Here is a 25,809-nt window from a genome sequence, read left to right on the forward strand (position 1 = left end):
ATTGTATTAACATGAATCATTAACGAGGCTGACGTCAAGAATTGTTTTTTAAGGTTTAATATTGTATATTGAATTATCTTTTAATTAGGCACATTGCATATTTTTAAGAAGAATATATTGTTTATTAAATAATTGAAAATTAATATTTTAATAAATTTCAGACTGCATAATATATTCTGTTTCTTTCGAACCGAAGACTACATACACTTGAGGAGAATTATCTCTTTATTATTTTCAAAAATGTTTAATTATTTATAAATTTTAACCACTTATTATTACTGTAAAACATTACAATTATAGCCAAACATAAATAAATAACGCTAAATCAGTATTACAGAGCGCTATGTGAAATTTTTTAAAGTAGTTTTTAATATAATTAATGATAAAATTTGTTTCTGGCTCGATTTTCACAGTTTTGTTGTACTCGCCTGTATAATGTATTATTATAACATTCTGAAGGGGTAAACTCGTATTTAGGGTTTATCTAAAAGAAGGCATGTCATACTTATTTAAAAATATTTTCAAATAATTGTTTCAAATCACATCTATAAATATCAGTATATAAACATAAAAAAACTATGGGTTTAAAAAGTCATTGTCAACTACTTATACAGTCATTTGCTAATTGTGAAGACAAATCTCATGAATCTTTGTGGTATAAGTGAAATAGGTGTGTTTTCTCCAGTTCCTACTGTGATGGGAATCGTCGCATTATTCAAGTAAAAGAACCATAAAGACACAATTAGTTATTTTTCTCTAATAAATTCAATTTTGAAATGACGGTAATGTTGTTTGACCAATGATTGTCGTAAATTCACGTGTTAAATTAATGCAAATACGACTGTGAATTTGGCCAATTTGGTCTACATTTTTGTTAATGATGGTTATGTTTTAATGAAAACTGTTTATATATTCATATTTATTAGGTTTTAACTAAAACGAACCTGGCATTTTCTAACAAACCAGTATTCAGAAAACAGATACAGATTATATAGAAGCAAATTACCTACAAGTTTCTCTAATCTTCGGTGGAAACATCTCTATTGAAATTAAATCTATTGTTTTATAAGTATTTAAATCCCATGCTAGTTTACATATTGTTTCTGTATATGACAAGTTCAATTCCGTAAATTTAAAACAAGGTATTTCCATTTTAAATAACATTTTTTTTTATTTGTGCAGAGGACTGAAACTTGTTGACCAATAGGTTACCTAGTTTTTTACATGTGATGTAATGCTAAAACAAAACTACTGGAGAGATCTACTTTCTTTCTAGTATGGTTTAGCACTGTAGGCAAAAAGTTTGATTCGGATTGAAAGAGGACTCTAGATTATGGGTATGTACATATATGTCTTCACTGTGTACAGTTTTAGTTACAAATAAGCCTTCATTAAAAATATGTTACTACTGTAAAGTAAATTCGTTTTAACAAAGTACTTACATTTTAAACTGTATTAAAAATTTAATAAGAATTCTTAATCGATTTCTTATTAGGGTGTCTGAACCGGAAAAGAAACCAAATAGAAAGGTTTATGTTGTTCTAGCTTATTATATTAAAATGAAACTTTTTTAAGTATACCTATTTAAGCTAAACTCTGGAATCATAAAAGGATGAAAGAGTTCTAAATTTATCATGAAATGAGCTCTTTCCAAAATTATATAGCAATTATAATTTAATTATGGAGTCAGTTTTTTTTTTTTTTTTTTTTTTTTTCCTTTGGGATATTGGGGTGGATTCATAGATCCTCACACGTCAACCTGAGCTTATTGTGTGCCCCTTTGATGTTAGAGGGGTAAGCCTATCTTCGTGCCCTTAATTAGGCTAAGAAGCTTTTCCCCGATACTAGCATCTGGTTCGTCGCCTGGTTGTTTATCACCGAAAAGAGCCCTTCTCCTTGCTCCCAGTCTCTCACAGTCCAGTATTATGTGTTTTGCAGTCTCTTCAGACTTATTGCAGAGTCTACACTCCGAGTCCTCATTTCGTAAACCTAGAGTGGTTTAGGTGTTTTCCTGAAGTGGCCGTGTCCAGTGATCAAGGCAATCACTTGCTTAACCCGATCCCTGCCCAGCAGCCCCATCAGCCATCTGGTGAATCCGGAGCTAGAATCGGCAAGCAGTCTTTTGCCGAGTGCTTGTCCTTGGTGACTCTGCCACCGCCGCAAGCGTGTGTGTCTTCCTGGACCATTTTGTTTATACTTTGGTAAGCGGCTGACTTGCTTATACCACAACTCGGTTCTGGACCGGTGTATGGCATGCTTGCTCCGCTTTTGGCAAGCCTGTCGGCGCATTTCGTTGCCACCTCTGCCTGTGTGGCCCGGGACCCAACCAAGACGCACACAGTTGCGTGATCCAAGCTTGCAGAGAGTGTTAAAGCACTCCCACACAAGCTTGGATGAAATGCTGTTGGAGTCAAGAGCTTTAAGAGCTGCCTGACTGTCTGACATTATACAGATGCTCATTCCCTGGTACCTTCTGGTGAGGCCTAGGTTGGCACAGGCTAGGATACCATAGATTTCGGCTTGAAATATGGAGCAGTTCCGACCCAAACTGCCGCTAAGGGCAGTTCTAGGGGATTGACTAAACACTCCATATCCAGTTCTACCCTTAATAAGCGAGCCATCCGTGTACCAGACAAAGCTCTTTCTTATTGTTGGGATGTTATCTTGCGATTTCCACTCATCTCTGGAGTAGAAGTCAACAGAGAATGGCTTATTGAATACGAACTCCTCCGTTCTCATTGTGTCGGAGACCATTTCGAGAATAGCGCTTGGGTTTACAGCTTCAGTGATGGCGCCATGGCTTGCGTTAGACGCGCCATTCCTCCACAAGCCAGCAACCATCAGCCGATAAGCTGACTTACGCGCTTCAGCTTTTATGGACATCAAGAGGTAGAAGTCCTAAAGCCACCTCGAGGGTCGCTGAGGGACTGCTCCTGAATGCTCCGGTTACAAAGATTGTGCCAAGCCTTTGTAAGCTTTCAAGCTTGGCTTTGGCAGTTACCTGATTCACCTTTGTCCACCAGACTAATGAACCATAAGTGATTTGAGGCCTTACAACTGCTTTGTAAAGCCATAGTGCTATATGGGGTTTTACGCCCCATGAGATTCCTGCAAGTCTCCTGGACGTCATGAGCGCCCACTTTGCTTTGTGCAGGATATTATTAAGATGATCATTCCACGTAAGCTTATGGTCTAGAGTCAGTCCTAAATATTTGACTGTCTTTTGACCACTCCAGCTGAGTGGATGCGAGTTTCAGCCTAGAAAGAGACTCTAGGTTCTTTTTTCTAGTGAATGGTACAACTACTGTCTTAGAGGGATTTACTTTCAGTCCCTCTCCCTGACACCAGTTGTGTACATGTTGAAGGTTGGTATTCATGATATCAACAACAACATTTGTATATTTTCCCTGTACCATAAGGACTATGTCGTCTGCATATCCTTGGACATAGATTCCGATGTTAGTAAGGTCCTCAAGTAGACCATCTACTACTAGATTCCACAGTAGAGGTGACAGGATGCCTCCTTGAGGACATCCCCTTGTGGGTGCGATCACAAGCGATACTTCATTGAAATCGGCCCTGATCCGTCTGGAGCACAGCATGGCCCTAAGCCACCGGCACAGAGCTGGCTCGAGGCCACGTCGCTGTGCTCCACTTAACCATTGCAGTGAATTTGGCATTGTCGAAAGCTCCTTCAATGTCTATGAAGGTGCACAATGCCAATTCCTTGGCGGACAGGCTATCCTCAATCCTACTGACTAGTTGGTGCAGTGCTGATTCACAGGATTTGCCTTGCTGGTATGCATGTTGGTTGCGATGAAGGGGAGTGTCTGAGAGAACTCCCTTTCTCAGGTGCCTCTCCACCAGTCTTTCTAATGTTTTCAGTAGAAACGAAGATAAACTGATGGGACGAAAAGATTTAGGGACAGAGTAGTCCGCTCTCCCTTTTTTAGGGATGAAGACCACCCTGTTGAGACGCCAGACTTGTGGTATGTACCCATAGGCTAGGCTCGCCCTGAATAGTTCACATAGAAGGGTAAGGAGATTCTCCGGCCCTTGTTGAAGCAGGGCCGGAAAGATTCCATCCCCTCCTGCAGATATGAAAGGGGCAAATTTAGAAATTGCCCATTTGGCTTTAGAGAGAGTGACAATCCTTCTGGCAATTGCCCAGCTACCACGACAAGCTCTTGGCCGTGAGCCTGCCTCGTGGTTACCAGACGTTCCAGTGTCGTCATTCTCAAAGATACAATCAGGGAAGTGAGTCTCAAGGAGAAGTTTGAGGCTATCACTAGACCCGGAAGTGTGCTGACCTCCCTGGGACCTTAAAGATCCCAAGTGACCGGTTGGACTTGAGGCTAGTAAGCGTTGCAGTCTAGCTGCCGCGCTTACCTCATTTACCTTCTGTGTAAACTGCCTCCAGGAACTTTGTTTTGCTTTTTTAATTGCTAGGCTGTATTCTGTTAGAGCTCTATGATAGGACTCCCAGATACGGCTCCTTTTGCATTGATTGTACAGCTTCCTGACATTAGCCCTTTTGCGAGCGAGGTCCGCAGTCCACCACTTAGTATTGGTTCGACTCTTCCCCCGTCGCAATGGGCAATTTTCGTGGAAGCTATTGATTATAGCATTCTGCAGGTCAGAAGTACAGTTAGTACATGGAGTCAGTTAGTACAGAATTAAAATTTTTAATTTAAGATTCCAAAGAGATAAATAAAAAAAAATTATAGTTAACATGACAAAACTATAATATAATTAGCCAAAACACCAACTCCATTTAATTTATCCTATTTATTAATGAAGAATAATGTAGTTATAATTATTTGTAATGTAGTATCTTCACAAGAGGATACGGTACATAACTATATATTTTATTAGTCCAAACATGTTACGATATTTAACTACCTTTGTGATTTCGTTAAACAAAATCAAAGTGTGTAGGTTATAAGGATATCACACGTAAACTGTACCACGGTAAAATCTAGAGTTTCACTCTCTAAAAGCGCACCTGTAAGTCCAGTTCCATTAGAATTATGATATTTGTAGCCACACTCTCACAAACTTCAACGTTGGTTTTATCTAAAGAAATTGTGTCATTGATACGAATATTGAGAGGAAGTGTTCATGAACTTGCTGTCAACATGTTGTATAGTAGCTTTGAGATGTGATTTGTATTTAAGTATTGTTGCTGTTACTATTTATTACCAACTTTTTCATTACACAAATATAAAAATATTCCATATATTAAATGATTAAAAACAAGATTACAGTAGCCTTTCATTGACTGCTGTTACTCAGTAGAGACATACATGTCATTATTTACAATATCACGAACGTGCATAAATAATATTTACAGCACTTAACTATTTCCACAAAGAAGTTCTTAGTTAAACTTTGCTACAGTCTATGTTGTCCTACGCAACCTTTTGTAGTTCGCTTTGCAGTTTATGAAAATGTTTGGTAAAAACATAAAAATACAATTTTGGTACGAAGAAATATATGCATTCCTTAGTAAATGATTAACTTACTACATTAAAAACCAATCGAATGTTTGGCATCTAGATTGTGCTAATTCGTAAGTACAGTATTATACCAAAGTATTCCAAATAAATTTTATATTTATGTATTACGAACATCTAAGCTAATTTTGAGCACTCATATTTACAAGGAGGATGTATTTAAAACCATATTGAAAGTCATTAACTCTAGTCCAGTACCTCAAAAGCGCTAAAGTGACTGAAAGTTATAATTTCCAGTAAATGTCCAAACATTGTCATATTACCTGCGCCCATTACCCTCCCGCATTGTTTCCCGTTCATTGATATTTGTCAATAATCTTGATATACTCCAATATTAAAATTACGAGAGCGTCAAGGAAGTTTTTATATTTAAATTACGATAACTCCAATAAACTCGCCTCTCTTATATACGGGAGTAAACTATTGAATATAATATTTATTTCGAATATAAATGTAAAAATTATTTATATGTGCAAGTCTTCAGGTATCCATGTTTAAAGTATGCATTGCTAACATATAAAATCACTTTTATGCTTATATAAAATAACTAAAATGAAAACTGCAAACCACACTACGTGTTTTCGCGTAAACCATTTGTTTACGTTCGTGTTAGCATAACAGTGAATTCCCTCGCAAATTTACTGTCGTTTGTTTGCTTAACTGGAACACAGCCAAGTCCTTCCTGTGGCTCAATGTTGAGAATCATTATTCTTGAGTTTTTTTGTAATAAAATATAGGGAAATATGTTTTTGAAGATGTACGTCTACCTTAATGAAGATACCTCAAATCAACAAAGTGCATATTTTTTTGCAAGAAATTGTAGATCTAAAGATATTACTTTACATCCATATTTGGTATCGACCACGAGGTTTCCAACCACCTTACAGACAAAAAAAAATATTTGGTCTGTAAGAATCTTTTAACATAATTTTGTTTAATTAACAGCTAATGCGTAGGTTTGGAAATTTATTCTCAATCCACTAAGAAACCGATATAATGTATTTGGTCATTAAATTCACTAAAAATTCAATGAAAACTTATTAAAATTATTAAAGATAGAGAGTGTTTCATTTAAGGTAACTTTTTAAAATCTTTAATAAGTCCTCACGGCTGTTTTGTACTCTTGATTTGACAAGAGATCTGGTGGTACGTTCTAATTTGTAGGTCGGAATCTCAGAAAAGAATACTTATGATAATATATTTACCATTATTATACGCTGTAAAATAATTATAACTAGAGGTGACGATACTATTTGGATTTCTTCTTTCAAATATGAAACATTTGAGACCATTTTACTGATTTAATTATGACACATTTATTAATAAAACGGTAAAGGAGTATGAATCAAATGTAATGTGCTTTATAAAGAGCTTTTTCAGTATGAAGTTAAGCCTGCATCCTATTGGATTTATCTGTGGCCTAATTAAAACGTAAGGAGGAGAAACTAAATATCAATACTAACCAAATATTATTAAAGAATGAAAGGTTTTAGTAAAATGTTATTTTATAATTCTATAATAATAATAATTGTTATTTTATAATAACAAAGTATATAATATAAATAAAATAATAATAATAATTAATATTTTATAATTGCTTTTTAAATTATTTAGTTAATTTTGTCGAAATTTTCAGACAGCAACATAATAGACTAAACAAATAAGCGGCCCGGGCGTAGGTGAGCGGTAACTGAAGCTAGGTCAGAACAGTTTGGACCAATAAGGAGGGGGGAAGAAATGCACGAGTCATTCCACCACCAAGTGTCTAACTTCACTATTGTAGATTAGTAAAATATTCTAATACTGCAAACAATGTTTATTTAGTCCAGATCAGTTGAAAAATAATAATAAGGCCGTGTTAAATTTCGAGTAATTTATGAAACATCGACTAACAGATAGTTTAACAATACTGTAATATATTTTAATTTTTTTTCTGTTTCATCATGATTTGTAAAATATTCACACTTCTTTGTGTTTACTAACTAGCCATTATCACCACGTAAGGATAGAACACTATCACTGTAACATTATTTAACATTCAACAGGTTCAACCTATTTAGCTATATTTATAAATAAAGTATTTGAAGATTTAACCTTCCCTTTAATTTACATGTCAGTACAAAAACTAAATATTCCAATTTGGTAACAGATTAATAGACGCACAATACTGTGTAGGCCGCGTTTACGTCACGACAAGAGCTGCCAACACACATGGTTGGTTCTCTTCCTACCTCTTATGTTTAGTCAAACTACACAGGTTATATAAAAAAGTATGAACGATACCAATTATTGTTAATTGGGTACTTTCTAGCATCTTTACCCCTGACAAAATTCACCTGACCAGCAAACAAAACTTTCTTACGGAAAGAGTTTTTGATTTTGTTTTAGTTAAAAAGTGTTTTCACTAATTTTGTTATAAATATTATAATAACGACGATGTATGGAGCTTCATCTTTAATCCATTTCTTTTTTGTACTGTCAGTAACAGCTAACTGCTGCAGTTTAAATCCACAAGTAAATTATCGTCGGAGCTCACGCTGGCCAAAGTACCCGTGAAATTGCCTCGCTGCAAACTACTACGACAAGTGAAACTGGTATTAAAATTGGACATCGCTAGTACAAGTTTATTAGTAGGACAATTGGTAGCTTAAATTAAGTATGAGCCGGAGAACCGTTGAAAGATTGCCTGGTTCTTAATAATTAATTATTTTATTGCAATGTAAGAACATGATTTCACGTGTTTCATCATCGTATCATAAGAAGTGGACACATCCTTACAAGATTATTTTAACAAGAACTAGACGTATAAAATACAGTAATATTACAATAGCTAGACCAAATTAATCCCAATCTTCTTCAGTGTAAAATTCTTTACCAAACGTTTGAGCACTACACCACAGTGAGAGGCATTTACATCAGAAAAGTTGTTACTAACAACGATTGTAGGCACATAAGACAGACAGTAGTTCTCGAATTGTAGGACTTCTGTTGTTGTAAAACAAATATTTCACAGAATGTATATTCTTGTGTCATTCAGGTTGATTCAGTACAATAGTAACTAGCAATAGAGATAATATCTAGTACAATATGTAAGGTTTAACGTATACTATAACTGTATCCATATTGTGCTAGCAAAATTATCATAATTTAAATCTGTGATTTTAGAAATTGAATAGTCATAAAAGCTGGCTGTGAAAGGGATGAGGCCACTCAGAAAGCTACATTATCTGCAATCTGTTTTGTAGCTAATCCAAAAAAGTACCTTTTAAAGTTGTTTTAAAAGTCGTTTTTTATCTCTAAGATTGAGCAGTAATCTACAGCAACCTTTTGTTACAGATTTTTGAACTCACAGATAATGGAAGCATTGAATAGATATTGTACCGATTGTATTAAATAATAATTCTGGGGTAACTGGATTACCGGTGGAAGGAGTAGGCCCAGATGAATGATAAGGACTGGGCTGTACAAAAGAGGCTGCTATCGGCGAGGCGCGCATCGCAGATGGCAGTGTTTGATAACGAAATCGAGAGGTGGGGTGAGGTAGACGTACCGTACTTCCCGTCTCAGTTCATCGGAACTGATTGTAACGAGTAGAGTTAAAAGTGCTTAGAGTAAATCTTTTTGCTAATTGTCATCGAACCTGCGGGTAAGTGAACTTTTTAACTGAAGTCCATTCAATATTCATTCTTAGTTATTTTGTAATAATTTTGGGGAAAGAAATGTTGTAAAAATTAAATTTAATGGGAGTTTTAGGAACTTGTCCTTTTGATCTGTGCAATATAAAACTTGTTGGTGCAGTGAGCACATGTATATTGTCACGCCTCCTGCTCAGCTGGGGCGAAGGGGGTGTCCTCAGGAATCAAACGCAGCTCAGATTACAGCAAGTTTATTTAAACGACAACACTCCCGAACCCATGGACACCACGCGTCACGACCATCACTAGGCTAAGCCTTACACTAGGTCGGCCCTCAGGGAGCTCGGACGTCCGCTCGCGCCGGAGTCCTCTCACGTACACATCGCCTCGGGCGCTCACCTTGCTGTCCTCCCCCTCCAGTACTTCCAGACGGCGGGAACATGGGCCCCGACGTCACACACCCCCAGCCAAATTAAGGGTGGTTGTTGGGGTGGATGCCCTCTATGAGTTCGTCTTCTTCATTCTTCCAGGCCCTGGCAGCTGGTCCCTTGGTTGTGTTCAGCTGGGCGGCTGGGTCACGTGCACAAGTTACCATGGCGTCTACCCTCACGTTTCGCCGCGTATCGCTAACAGTGTGGCTAGCGGTCGGGGTTCTCCAACAGTCAATAGTTGTCTTTAGATGTGGAGGAAACACATGGGGAACAACGACACTGCGGCAGCCACTTCTCAGGGACAGTCATTTACACTGGCACATAAAGTCTCTGGCGTTGGGACGGCTCGATCACACATAAAGTCTCTGGCGTTGGGACGGCCCGATCACACATAAAGTCTCTGAAGTTGGGACGGCCCGATCACACATAAAGTCTCTGAAGTTGGGACGGCTCGATCACACATAAAGTCTCTGGCGTTGGGACGGCCCGATCACGAGCCTCAGTCGTTCGCTCCCATCGGTACCGCTTCACAAATACATTTCCAGGGAAAGTTTATTAATTTTAATGTTATTCCAGCAACAGGCAATGAATCGTTCCTCACAAAGGTTTGCCTTCTACAAAAACATGTTGTCCTACGAGAGCCTATCTACCTACTCTAATTAGCAATGTTTGCTATTGGTGTAATCGCATTTATTTGACAGAAACATTAGTTCATAGAAACTTACTCTTAAATACCTGCGGTGGTGTCCATTCCCTTATATTATACATCTATCCTTACGTGTAGGTATATTCGACATTTTATATTAAAAATACATTAATCAACTTTACATGTCTTTATAATTACTTGAAGCGAGAAATTATAATTGTATATGAATAAATGAGTTCATGACACATTCCGGAACCATTCAGCTGTTCTGTGCGAGTCATACAAAACAAAATATATTAATCCTCTATATTGCCCTTTCTTATGATCTAGTACAATGACGATATTCCAATTCAAACATGATAATATTAGAACATGATAATATTATTACAACTATTTACCAAATTACTAACTAGTACATTAATTTTTATTATCTACCCATACTATAACTTACTATTGCAAAAACACTTTTTTTGTTATAGATAATAACCTTACAAAGTGGATATTATTATAGGGACCCAAACTAAATAATTGTAATTATAAGTCCACGACAAGGCTATTCTAGATATTTGACATCTTCCTACTCATTAACATAGACAAGTGAAACAAACTATAGTAGGACATTATAAGCGTAACCATGTACTACAGGATACAGATATTTTACAGTGCAAGAGGTGGTACAAAGTTTTGTAACTGAAGTTGTGCACAGCGGCAGTGTCCACGTGACAAAAGTAGCTGTGGTCAGCAGTAGCCGTCCGGCCTCTCTGGTCACCTGACCTCTCGGGTCACCGGCCTGGCTCTGAGCTACTGGACTTCCCACCGGTGCTCTAAGACTTAGCATGAAATGACTTCGTTTTTTCAACGAAGCTCTTATCTCTTAAATTTTATTCTTTACATACATCTAACTACCTTTTAACATAACTACCTCAATACCACACAAGAATATGTTAATAGCTAACTATACCCGAACAACTTATAACTTACTTTGTATGCACTGACAAGTTAATACTTGATTATTTTTATTCCCCAAATTACAAACAAATTACAAAAGTAATTACTTAGTTCTTAACATTGGTTAGCCTAACCATATACAACATTTGGTTTCGTATACGGTGTTACAATCTTAGAAACTAACTTGTCCACGCTTAATTCATAATTACGTTAATGACAACTGGAAGAACAACATAAATTATTATTAAATGTTTTACATCAGTGTTATAATACAATACGCAATTATATTTTACTAACAAATTATTATGTCATTGCGACGTACCAATCCTCTTAAACATAAAGTCTTAACCTAATCTAGGAATTCTAAAACTAATTCAAGGGTCCCCTGTATTTACAGAATAATTATGAGTTTACAATTTAATTATTATTAGTCAAAATCAACTTCTAAACCATTCCACGCTGATATTGGCGTATGTATACGTACCGCTGAAAACAGAACATGTATTTCACCTAGTCAATCATAATAAACAGTTTTGGAATATAAACTCTTATATTAGTTAATACTCATGTTCACTCACATTCACTCTGAGTGGCCACTCGGTTTTTTTTCATTCAAACTTTCACACTCCCCACATTTTCATTTACACACTGAACTTACATGTTTACGAATTCATGATAACAATAATCTCCTGAAATAATATATTTTATACATTTTATTAATCATACACTATAACGTTCACAGTTATACAGTTTACCTCGAAGTTTTACCTATGGTTACAACGATTACCTGGTATCCTTTATACCTGATCACGAACTTGGTCCCACCATTCAAGAGTGATTCTCAGCTCCTTTCCATCGACCTCCGTAATAGGTAAGTTCTTTGGCAAGCCATCGTCTCTGACGTCACGTTTGGCGGTCATTGCTATGTCGTCGCCTTTTCGTCTCGATACCTTGGATCTCCAGTTTACCCATAATCCCACGACGTACCGACAACCAATCAGAACCAATATTATTATAATGCCACAAAATAAATCCACAATAAATTGTTCCTGATTCGGGGAGAATATTTTATTTTCTGCTCTCACAAATGCTCCTATACCTAAGCCTACTAGATGGGGATTTCTCACAACAATTATGGTTAGTAAACAAAAATAAATGGAGTGCAGCACGGCTGACAGTGATGTATACATGTCCCTCTCCACTGACAAAACCTTAAGCGTCGGGCTCTCTAACCTTCTATGTTCTGAAAAAGATAAATTCCAGTGCGGCAGCTGACTAGGCCATTCGTTGTCTAAGCATTCGTCTAGTGTCTCGAAAGTGCTGGAAACATGATTAATTTTAGAGGTGATTTTCAAAGTTTTTAATTTTGACCACGAAGCTGGAAGTATGTGTGCCACAGCTAACTTATCCGCTTCCTGCCTACACGGATAGCTTTCTGAAACCAAAATGTGGGAGTCAGCGACTAAGCTACAATCACACGGCACTCTCACGTGTAGTGCACCCAGGCTCTTACGCTCTGTTTTCTTAACTGTAGTGTTCGAAGTGTATCTGCACACAAACTCTAAATGCTCAACAATATGGGTTAGTACATAGGTGAAGTCGTCTATCTGGGTGATAAGTGGCACGTCACCTGACACACATGAAAATACACATAGTGAGCTCAGCTCTTGTATGGTCGCACCCACAGCATCACCGGCGTATCTAGGGACATAGCATAGTGGATTAATATTCGGCTGACAGTGCTGCAAGGCTGCTCCCTGTATCACTACCATACTGTATTCAGTGTTAACCAAAAAATGATGTTTCCTGCTTAATGGTACAAGTCTGGTTATTCCACGCGAAAGGTATTATTAAAGGGGTATACAATCTCCATTGGGACGTAATTTTCTTGATTGGAATCTGCAAAATTTATTAAGATTGAGTTACCAGAAATTACACAATCAGCTATTTCTAACTTAAGGTATTTAGACACTTCCTCCACTGGTATCGCTAGGTCATAGCTGTCCGCTTTTAATGCAACTGTCAATTTTGTTAAATCCTCTCTTAGCTTATCTACAGTTATTATAGAATTCGGGATCTTCCCCTCTCGACATTGACTCAATATCTCTAGGCGTGTAACAAGTTGTAACAATTGTAACTGACGTACTGTATGGTGCGCGCTAACCTGTAACAAACTAAAACTCTTGTGATCATTTCTCTGTTCGTTTGTGAATCTTGCTTCTGAAATCGATCGATTAACTTGGTTATGTTAACGCCAACATCCACGACACGTGCGAAGGTCCTCTCTACTTCTGCACTGTAATTCTTCATACCTAAATTGACATTCTCTATTTCTGAAAAGGCTTCAGTTACTTGCTCACTTAAGCTATTTTCAAATTTTGACATTAAATATTGATTAGTGAATAAAGGTTTTAACTGTCGTTTAGTCGTTACTCCACAGCACCAATGGGCGAAATCTCCTATCACACTTAAACTCCTCTGGACTCTAGCAGATATACTATTAGACTTTACATATACATCGGATTTCCCACTGAGGCTCGAGTTCAGCCATTTCACTTGCTGTCCTATTCTTTTATTGGCCTGAAGAATCCATGCGAACAACATACATTGGGGATCATTTAATACTCTGTTACAAAAAACCATTATTCTGTGGCAGTGACAAATGAGCCATATCGATCTCTGGCAACACACATTGATACACTAGAGGAACTGATGACTCGTACATCACCATCTCGGGTATCTCTTTCCAGTACACCCCTGTAGTTACAGATATCGGCACCCGGGTGTCGCTGTGCATCCCGGTAACTGCGACTGCACACAAAATACACTTACACGTAACTAGATACATCACCGCTATCTGGTATTCCATAGCCGCTCACCTCGTTCCTGTCTCTGTCAGGACTTAGGTACACACACAAGTAACACAATTAAACAAGAAATAAAATGTTAAACACTGTACGATAAATAGCAATTATTTGAAAATTATTAAATCAGTTCTGAGAATAAACGTATATGAATATATATAATGAACCACGATTATGGGACTCAGGTTGTCTTCAGTTCACTTATGTCCACGCGACACTGACACTAACCGAACGAATTGTCCTCAGCAAGGTCTTCACACTCCCCCCTTCCGTTCGAACTTTGATCTTGCTGACGGCACGTTCATAGTTCATTCACCGGCTATTGATTGTCGTGAAGCACACCTTCATGAGTTCCTCATTTCGTGTACTAATGTTAAGGTTTTACTACCACTCACTACAATTCACAATAAATTGGAAAGTCCAAGAATTGAACATGGTCCTACATTAATAATTATTAATCTACCTTTTACTAAATATTATTTACAACTACTTTTTGTCCATTTTGTTTTGTTTACCATAACCCTCTCACAGTGTCCTAGAGTAGTACCGCTTCAGCCGACTAACGTGAATTGTGTCCTGGAACGGAGGCTTCTTTCCTTTGGTGACTAGTATCACGTAGTTCACGTCCGATAGCTTAGCCTCGACCTGGTATGGTCCATACCATCTGTGTAGCAGCTTAGTCGATCTACCCTTCTTGCGGATGGGAGTCCACACCATTACTTGTTCCCCTGGTTCAAATTCCACATGTCAATGGGTCCTATCAAACCTCTGTTTCTGCTTCTTCTGTGTACCGCTGACTATCTTCTGTACGTCTTCACGGCACTTCTGAACTCTCTCCAGCACTTCCTCGACTTGTGGGTCCTCTGACGCATGTTGGCGTAGGGACACGTCTATGGGGAGTCGTGCTTCTCGACCATACATAAGGAAAAAGGGTGTTGTGTCGAGTTGTATCTTGTACAGATGTGTTATAGCTAAAGCAAGTAAGGCTTACATACAAATCCCAGTCTCTCTGGTTAGTGCTGACATAATTCGACAGCATTTGGGCCAAAGTACCGTTAAAATGTTCTGTCAATCCATTACACATGGGGTGGTAGGCAGTTGTAAATACTGTTCCCAATCCTTTTAACAATTCTTTCACCAAGGAGGATGTGAAATTCGTCCCCCTATCTGACAATATCTTCTTTGGGCATCCGAACTTACAGATTATCCTGTTTACTAGGAACTTCGCTGTTGTTTCAGCAGTCGTGGTTCTCGTTGCCTCGGCCTCTGCCCACTTTGTGGCGTAGTGTACTGCTACTATTATATACACATTCCCTTTCGCTGACCTCGGAAACGGTCCCAAGAAGTCCACTCCTATGGTATCTAATGGCTGTCCCACGGGAATAGGTTGTAAGAGCCCTGCGGCTGCTCGTTTGGGTGTCTTGCGACTCTGGCAGTCCGGGCACGTTTTTACGTATCGTTCAACTTCCTTAACCATATTTGGCCAGTAGTATCTGCTTTTTATCTTGAAGAATGTTTTACTGAACCCCAGATGGCCGCCAGATAACGGACTGTCATGACATTCAAATAACACCTCATCTCTGATACTTTTTGGGATCACTAGTAACTTCTTGTGACCTACATGTGCGACATTCTTCTTATATAGTAACCCGTCTTCAACCATAAAGCTCTTAGCCAACCATCGATCTGCGCTAGCTGCTCCGTCGGGGTCTTGAACTGCTTCTATTATCCTCTTGCAATCGGGATCTTCTCTCTGTAGACTGGTGAGATCTTTCAGGTTAATTGCTAACATTGGGATATCATTGGTCTTGTCCTGATCCTCCGGATCGTCTACCCCTCCGTGATTCCTTGGTAGACAGTCTGGTACCACGTGCAATCTCCCTTGCTTGTGTTTAATCTTGTAGTCCAAATTCCATAAGTTTGAGAGGCCAACGGCCCAGTCTGCCCGATAGGTCTCTGTTCTTGTCTAACCAACAAAGCGCGTGGTGGTCCACCACTATAGTAAACTTTCGGCCCCACAAGAACTTCCTAAAATGTTGCGCCGCCCAGACCACAGCGATGCACTCTTTCTCAGTTGTAGTGTATTTCTTCTCGGCGTCCGATAACCTTCGTGAACCATACGCTACTGGAAGCACTGTCTCTCCATCCTTTTGCATAAGGGCTGCGCCTACTCCTTGGTCACTCGCATCAGTGTGCAACTCAATGGGCAACTTTGGGTCAAAATGTCTCAGAATTGGAGCTGATGTCAGGCGCTCCTTCAGATCTACAAAGGCTGCCTCCTGTTCAGGACCCCAATGGAATCTTACATCCTTCCTGGTAAGATGGACTAAAGGACCAACTACCTTAGAGAAATTCGGCACAAAAGATCTGTAATGATTACACATACCAATAAAGGATCGCAGAGCTCTTAGTCGTCTTGGAGCCTCAAAGTCTTTTACTACTTGTATCTTGTCAGGGTTGGGACTTATACCTTGGGCGTTTACCGTATGTCCTAAGATCTTGAATTCGCTATACCCGAACGAACATTTGGTTGGATTAAGAGTCATAGAGGCTGATCTAAGCCTTTCCCAGACCTGCCTTAATCTGCTCAGCATGTCATCATATGCTGGTGCCATGACCAATACGTCATCAAGGTAAACCAGACAGCTCCCCCATTTCAACCCTGCTAGTACCTGGTCCATACATCTCTGGAACAACCGCTGGGCTAGTCTTGAGTCCAAAGGGGGTACATTCCCACTCCCAAAGGCCGTCTGCCATTATAAAAGCAGTTTTGTGCTTATCCTCCTCCTTAATTGGTATTTGCCAATAACCAGAGTTCATGTCGAGGGTTGCAGAACCATTGACATCCGTTCAAGTATGTCAATATATCTCCAATTAATGGTAAGGGATACGCTAGATCTTGGGTACATAGGTTCAATTTAAGGTAATCTACACAGAACCTCCATGTGTCGTTCTTCTTCTTTACGAGTACAACTGGGGATGCGTAAGCGCTGTTACTTTTCCGGATGACTCCTTTCGTTAGCATTTCATCCACCTGCTCCCTGATAATCTCTCGCTCACGATGCGACACCCTATAGGGAGGTTGATGCACTGGGGTATCGTCAGTGAGTGGAATTGCCAGTTCACACACGTTTGTTCGTCCTATTTGAGATTTCTTCCAGGCAAAGCGGTCTCTAAACTCTGTCAGCAGTTTAAGTAGGGCTTTTATTTTCTCTGGGGATAATTGCGGATTAATATCTATGTTCGCCTCCTCAAGCTCGCTCTTTTCTTGTCTTGCTCCCTCGACTTCGCTGGTCGGTTTTTCTCGCAGTTCACAGATTTCATATACCTCCGCTAACACTTCGCCTCTTTGTAGGCACCTTTTATCATCTGCCAGATTCATCACCAATACTTGGTTAGGTGGCTCGGCGTGAGTCAATCCGTAGGGCACTAGAACAGATTTTTCTCTAAATATTCCTTCCTTTGGTTCCGTAACTCCTAAAGTGGGCAACAAACCTTCGTACTTAATTTTCAGGAGTCTCTGACTTCTTGGAGGGAGTTCAGTAGAATCATCACATATTACTCTCGCCTGTATCTGTTTGTCTTTCTTCAAACTGTATGTGCTTCAACCACGAGGGGTCTGGAGGTGGACGCAAATACTTGGCGTCTTTTTCCGCGCTGAGGAAATCTACTGAGATTTTTCTTCCGTTGGCGATTATAAATTGGGCTCTTCTCCTCGAGAAATCTATTGTTGTACCAAACTTCAGGTGGAAATCGTTACCCAGGATACAACAGTCACCCACTCCTTTGGCCACAAACACTGGGAACAATATCACACAGTGGCTGATTTCTAAGATAATTTCTATTCTACCCAAAATCTGTACCGGCTCATCGGTGGCTGTCTTAACATTCATTCCTTGTACTGCTTTAATCCTGTCTCTCACGTTGGCTACCAGATTCTCATCAACACAACTCACACAGGCCCCAGTATCTAATATTATTGGCATTGTCTTCTGATTTAATTTTCCTTTTATTTCCAATAATCCCACGGTCCTAACAGTACTGGCCTCGGGACGAGGGAATTCCTTGGGTATAGCGTTGGTAAAATTCCCACGGCGATACTCATGGCGTGGATTACGGTTGTATCTCCTCCATGTGTCATGCCATTCTCGGCGCTCATGTTCTTGGCACAAGACGCCCATCCTCTGTTGTTGGGAGCTCATTCTAGCGGAACCACTCGCTCCCTGATTTAGTGGTTCCCTCTGTTGTTTCCCTGATTTCCTGAGCGACAGGCAACAGCATAATGACCGGGTCTATTGCACTGGTAGCATATCACTCGACCGTCACTAGTTCTTCCACGATTCGAGGTGGAGTAGGCTCCTCTTGCTCTCCCTCGGTTCCACCTTCCATACTGTTCACCATCTTGTGCTCTTCTTTCCCTCGGAACTTCGAACGGAACCCTTGGCTGTTGCTTATTGTTCTCAGTCATGCGGCCTCGTGTATCTCGATTCTTCTCCTGCTGTTCTAGAAGACGCATGCTTAACTTGGCAAATTCAGATGTTAAGTTTTCTAGTTTGCTTTCTAGCTCCTGTGTTCTTTCCGTCTTGGATGGCTGACTGGCGTTCCCTGTAGTTGTCGCCTTTGATGAGACTTCCGCCAGTAGACTACCCGCTGTCCAGCCATGAAACGTGCGGTCTGGATCTTCCTTACGTTAGCCAGTAGGCTTTCTAGAGTATCATTGGTCATCACCATCACTTTCTCCAATAGAGATGGCCTTAATCCTCTTAAAACATGTTTGATCTTAGTTCTCTCGTTCATTCCGGGGTCCAATTTTGAACATAAATTTAACACATCTTGTACATACGATTCTACGGGCTCCTCCTCCCCTTGCATCCTCATCCGCAGTCGGAACTCCATCTGTTCATCCCAAGCGATTGCTTAAAACGTATCCTTCATTCCATTCTTTACCCGCTCCCAGGTGATATTGGCTCCTAAAGATTGCTCTAGGTTTTCGTACCATTTCAGAGCGGCCCCTTCCAGGTAACAGGGGAGAATAACCAACATCTTATCCTCGTTCCAGCCATTGGCCTTTGCCACTCTTCCAAATTGGGCTAGATACTCCTCCACGTTGTCCTCCATTTCCGCCCCTGAACTTACCTGGAGTAATAACAGGCCCCCTGGCTTCAGCCATAGCTTCTACTTCCTCTTCACCGTCAGGACCATTACCAGGTAGGGGAATTAAATCGACTTCAGCTACGGTTCTTACTTCCTCAAGATGTCTTTGGGGTTGTCCTGGGTCTTCGGGAACCTCAATAACTGATGTCAGCCTTGACTGACTTCTTGTTTTTACACTAAACTTGATGTTTGGGGACGACATACGATTGCTCCACCCTATCACGAATTAAGATTTAAATAAAAACCAAATCAGAACAAAATTAAATCAAAACAAAATCAAAATCACAATCACAATCCAAATAAAATCAACAATTTAAATATACATATTCCCCTGAACACAAGGGTTATTCAAAACACCACAACATATCAATGCCGCGACAGTCGTCGTACCAATTGGGTTTGACCTGGCCTACCCATGGACAAGCTCTCTTTATTTTTTTTTATTTTTTTTTTTTTTAACCACTTTAGAACAACACAAACTATTTCTCAAAATTATTCTATTCACCAATAAAAAGAAACAGCTTTGTTTACATCACGGGTAGGTTGCCTCCCCCACCGGTACCTTGGTTCGACGCACTGTGGCTGCTAAGTAGGCTACTCTTACAACTACAAAATTATGTTCGGCTTACAAGCTACGAGAAAACAAATAAAATTATTTACTCCAAATTACACTTTGCTTTCAAAAGGTAACTACAATTATTTGGATCAAAAACTAACTTACTCTCTTGTTCTTTCAATCTACATTTTTTTTTCAACTTAATCAATTTACTTAAAAAAACAATCCGAATTTTAATAAGAAATATTCACTATTATATTTTATTACTATTAAATATTATATTACTAACTTGGGATCGTTAATCCGTCTTTGGTTCTGGATCACCTCAGGATACCTGGCTGCCTCCACCAATTTGTCACGCCTCCTGCTCAGCTGGGGCGAAGGGGGTGTCCTCAGGAATCAAACGCAGCACAGATTACAGCAACTTTATTTAAACGACAACACTCCCGAACCCACGGACACCACGCGTCACGACCATCACTAGGCTAAGCCCTACACTAGGTCGGCCCTCAAGGAGCTCGGACGTCCGCTCGCACCGGAGTCCTCTCACGTACACACCGCCTCGGGCGCTCACTTTGCTGACCTCCCCCTCCAGTACTTCCAGACGGCGGGAACATGGGCCCCGACGTCACAATATAACATTTTATGTAAAAATACTAAAAGAGTTTTGTGGTTGTTACAGATGCTACTGAAGAATTGTTTGATTTTAAAATCTCTAACACTGAAGAATAATTTTTAAAGTAAGGCAAAGAAAATTAATAACAAATTAAAAATTGAATTTTGAAGATAAATTAAATTGAAGAATTGCCAAATCAGATTAGAGCGTGAATGTTTGAATTTTGAAAATTCAATAAAAGACAAGCTGTAAGAACTTTGTACATTTTGGAAGTGAAAAATATATTACAAGTCTGAATTGAAAAGTCATCAAGAAGTTTTTATTTTAATTTTAATTCCAGTTATTATTTTTAAGAAGAAGTTTTATTTTAGTTTGAACTTTATTTATTTCAGAAGATTTACTTTTATTTTTTTAAAACCTTCACAAAAGTTTATTTTAAATTTCAAAGCTAACACCTCATGTGCCAGTAAAACGGTACAAAATGATAAAAAGGTACTTAACAAAACACCTTACAATTTTTATACAAACTCATATTACTTCTTAGGAAATCACTTTAAATATTTTGGCTCTCTGAACTGTTAGACCCGTAAGTTTTAAGCTAATTGATTATAATGTAAAAAAGTATAATATAAGCATCTTATGGTTGGCTGTAGGAGATGCGTGGCAACTGTTACAGACCGTTTTGTACCGGGAGAGGGAGCTGTGCGTAACGTATATTATTGTGACCTTCACGTTGTACAAGTACGTGTTATATATATATATGCAACTAAATCATTGACATGGATTTATAATTACAGGTGGAAATTATATTTGTCAAACGTTATATTTACTTACAATTGCCAAAGGCATTCATTTCTTGCACAAGCATATTTACATGTCCAGCACAGTTTGCCCCTTTTCAGAAGATATAATTCATTTGCTTGAGTTGCTAAAATATTTTAGAACCTAATAATATAAATAATAAATTAAAGGAAAGTCAACGACACACGAGTTAACGGATAATGCAATACAATATATATTTAGCCGTCTTGATTGTTGTTAGATTGATAATAGTTGTGTTTAGAACTTATTGTTCTGTGCGAGGTTATAAAGATAATTTCAGTTAATAGTTTCACAAATTTCTTTTTAAGACAATTGACTATAAATGATTGGATAAATATTTTGAGGTACGTTTATGTCGTATTAATTGTTCCTTTAACAATGAATGTAGTTATTGTTTCCAATTTAATGAGAGCAATTGATTCAAACCCACAATCCATAATTTTCCTACTATATTTTATGTATGTTGATATTAAGCTCTTAAATAAAGATACATAATATTGATATTTAATTACCCCACATCTTACTAATATGGCTGGTAGTCTTTGTTTTCTTAACATATAAGTGATTGAAGGCCAGAAGGTTTTAAAGATGAAGATTAAAGAATATATTGAAATTTACAAAGAATTGTGTCGATAAACGGATAGTAATACTATCTAAGAGACAGGTCGCTCTTAGGGCCGCACTTACTTTACAGTGATTACTAGAAGGGTGATAAGGGAATCTTTTAAAACTTTATTCGTTCAGCTTATCGTAATTCAGTACAGATTAGCTGGATTACGGAACATGCCGGTTTAAGGAGTAGTGAACTCGCTGATGAACGCTCAGGAAAATATTGAAAGAAGCACTATCTTGGATCTGCACCGTCATGTAGTATAAGCCACTGCGTACCAAGCTATCAGGAAATAGTTCAGACATGAGCTAGCAGAGTTACTGTGGAAATTCATTTGGCAAGAAACTCATTAGCGGCACTAACGTCTAGTTCAGGAGTGCCGATGGCCGAGTGGTCTAAGACGTTGGCCATTGAGTCTGAGTTAGAGATAGCGCAGGTTCGAATCCTGTCTATGATCGTTGCACTTTTTATCAGTACCATCGATCTTGTACTGTATCCACTCTCCCCCTTATTCTGTTTGATAAGATCCTCGCACAGGCCGATGGCCCGTGAGGACGGGCAGAATAAGACATAAAAGGAGAATCGGCTTCTCCTTTAAAAAAAATGAGCGAGCTGATGGATATAAGGCCTTCTCACGAAGGCCATTTTCTATTATTACTGAACACATAGGTGTAAACTGTATAATAAACTAAAAGAGGCTGCTAAACATATCGCTTTGGTCTGTGAGAGGCCTGAGGTAAAGAAAAAAACATATGATGAATGCCAGGTTTTGAATTTTGAATTACATAAGGCAGAAACTTTGGATCTTGTTGCATGTAAATGTACATAATAAGCTTAGGTTGGTTCTTTGGAAATTAAGAGTATTACAAACCATCTTGTATTCTAGTATAAACTAATCTAATCTAAGGCTAGCAGCAGTATTTAACACTATGCGAGCTCCAGCCAATATAACAGTCATACTCCGCAGATAAATAATCCTATCTATTTATCTATCTGTGGTTAGTAATGTGCTACCCCTGGACATCCACTGGGTTGCCGATATATAAGTGATACATAGGTTTTGCTACACTCAGTTTAGGTTCAGTTAGGAGATATAAACTAGCTAGTGATCTCTCCTGGTTGAATTGGCTTACTTGTTACAAATTGTAAAGAAAATAATATGGCATTAAATATTTGTCCTCTAAAACTCCTAAACTTAAACACTTTGAACACACAAACTCACTCTCACTTCAAATTTTCCCAAAGGTGAACTATTTTTAAAGGAAGTTATTATAGGACCATATTGAAAGAATTATATTATAAGCTGATTAAAAATTTTAGATTTTTTTATTTATATACATAATTTTCCAACAAAGTATTGTAAAACAAAACAAATTATCACTATATACATTTTTATAAAAAGAATTCCTCATTCAAGGCTATAAAACAGTCTTCTTTTTATTAGCACTTTTCAGTTGATTGAAATATATACATTCACAAGCTAGGGAAATTCATCAAAGCATACATAAAAGGTTATAATTAATTATTTTAGTTGTGTTGTATTAAATGAAATGAAATGAAAAATGTCCTTTATTGGAGGCGAAGTTAGGACTAAAAAGTCCTCTCTACCACTAGGACTAGTCCTACGTTGTATTGCTAGTCTTTTTAACCTTACATATTTAATTTTCTTTATTAGTAAAAGTGTACAACTGTGTTTGTAATAATGATAATGTAAATATAACTGTGGGCTGACTTCACTTTTGAGTAGTTCCTGGGCTCATATTATTAAATTTTAAATAGTTAAATACATCTGGCAATTTATAGTATAAAATAACATATCGTAACATTTCTTAGCTGATTTTAAAGCGTCGTATGTGGCACTTTAAATATTCAAATATTTTCAATTTCGTATTTGAAAGGATATTTTCCTTATTACTTTGGTGGGAGAAGTCAGTTGAAGTGCACCCGAGGGAGCAATACAAAATGTAATATCCCGATAATCCATACAAAGTTAAGGCACACAAGACACATATTTGTGGGCTACAACTGCTTGTGATGTATATAAGTTGTATGGAAATTTAATTTAATGACTATTGGTTACTATTTTCTTCGTTTCAAGGATCATATAATTTTTTATTTGCAAATTATTTACATTTTATAATCTATATCGAAGCCATGGTAAAACTACTCTTCATATCTACACCCATGTCTGATATATTCTCTTGGCTTGATATATTGTACTACTGTCCATGTGATGATTATTATGTTTCATGATTCCAGCTTTCATCTTTTACCTTATTTTAATTCTTTCATTCTTTTCAAATAACAGTAATATAAGGTGCTATACTCGATACTGAGCAGAGGCCACTCAGCGTTTACTATGTGTATGAGGGGTATACCCATGGGAACATGGGAATGTGTGAAGTACTCTTAGTGGTTTCCAGCCAACCTAATCACTTCGGTTAAAGTCTTACCCGGCCGAAAATATCGGCCGCTGGCAGCCAAAGGGTTTCAGCAGAAATAAAGATTATGGAAATTTTTGGTGATATTTCAAGTCAATATTGATCTTCTGTAAACACGTAAGCAGTGTTGTATAAAACTATAGTCTTCTGAAGTAAATCACACAATTCATTATAAGAACGATTCGTATGTGATGTTTTCAGACTCTTTATCAAAAGCCATCTTGACTATGATACCATTAACTGCAATTGACAAATTTAAAATAATAATCTTAGTTGCGTTAATAACCATTAAAAACATTGCATGAATGCGTCGGGTACATTCATTACTATCATTGCTATATAAGTAATATAACTAAAAAACTGTATAACATTACATGGAAGTTATGTATAATTTTCAACAACTTTAAAAAGTTATATCCCAGCGACCCATCAACAATTATACAAGGAAGTTAAAGTCCGGTGACACTAAAGATGTGTTTTAATAGAGTTTTAAATTTACTAGAACCATTCTTATGTTTATCAGTTTCTCAACAAATTGTGATGGCAAGAGTTAAATGCTATCGTTCTATGTTTAGTAAAGGAAATTGTCTATGCAGTTGACTCATATGCCAGGTGATCCAAATCAGTGACATACACAATATGAGATTCAAGATTCTAGAAGCCATCTTACACGTAACACTAAAATTCTATTTCTCAATTATTTTGACAGCTTTATTTTGAGGTCTAAATATTCTTTTACGTTTAAAATTTTGATATATCAGACTAAAGTGTGCTATTTATTACATAAATGCTAGAAGGATCCTTTGAGCAGACGATACACTGTGAATTTTAACTTTCCATGCCAGTCCTCGAGCTAAGTAAATCCCCAAAAAATAGCGGATTCGGCTACTTTCATGAAAGTATTGTATCGTTACTGCTGGACGGTTCCTGTGCTCTTGTTCTGATCGAAGATAAACAATTATTGAGGTTAATTATGGTATGTTATAAGACACAAATTTAAGTCGATAAATGATTCCATTTCAAATAATTTTTAGGTTTCTACATAATACAGAAAGTAGTTTCATCATAACTGCAGAACCTTTCCAGTCCTGGATAAATGAAAGCAACCTGTACAAATAAATAAGAAAGGGACTAAAAATTAGACGATAGTTGCTTAAGATCCAAGGATTTTCCTTTTTTTAATCTGTAATCACAATGGATATCTACAGTTCGGACGGAAATACACTATGTGCAAACGTGAGTTATATCAATATTGTGACAAGAATCAAGATATGTTTAAAACACCTTTTGATTAACCACATAGTCATGCCGATATGTTTATAAGGCATTTTGGTAAGAGATGTTGCATGATCAACGTTGATATATAGCACCGTCTGTCTTACTCAGAGGACGATGGAACATGGACGACCTTGTTAACATCCTACATCAGGGAATAATCTGACCACGATAAAATATGGTTTAGCTGAGGTTGAAAAAAATTATTAGGTAAACTTGCATGCTTGTACTAAAGAGATTCTCTTCATTGATGGCTTAAGAGATTCCTGAGCTAGGGAGATAAGATGGGCCAAAT

This window comes from Homalodisca vitripennis, chromosome X, assembly GCF_021130785.1.
Source record: "Homalodisca vitripennis isolate AUS2020 chromosome X, UT_GWSS_2.1, whole genome shotgun sequence".
Classification (NCBI taxonomy): domain Eukaryota; kingdom Metazoa; phylum Arthropoda; class Insecta; order Hemiptera; family Cicadellidae; genus Homalodisca; species Homalodisca vitripennis.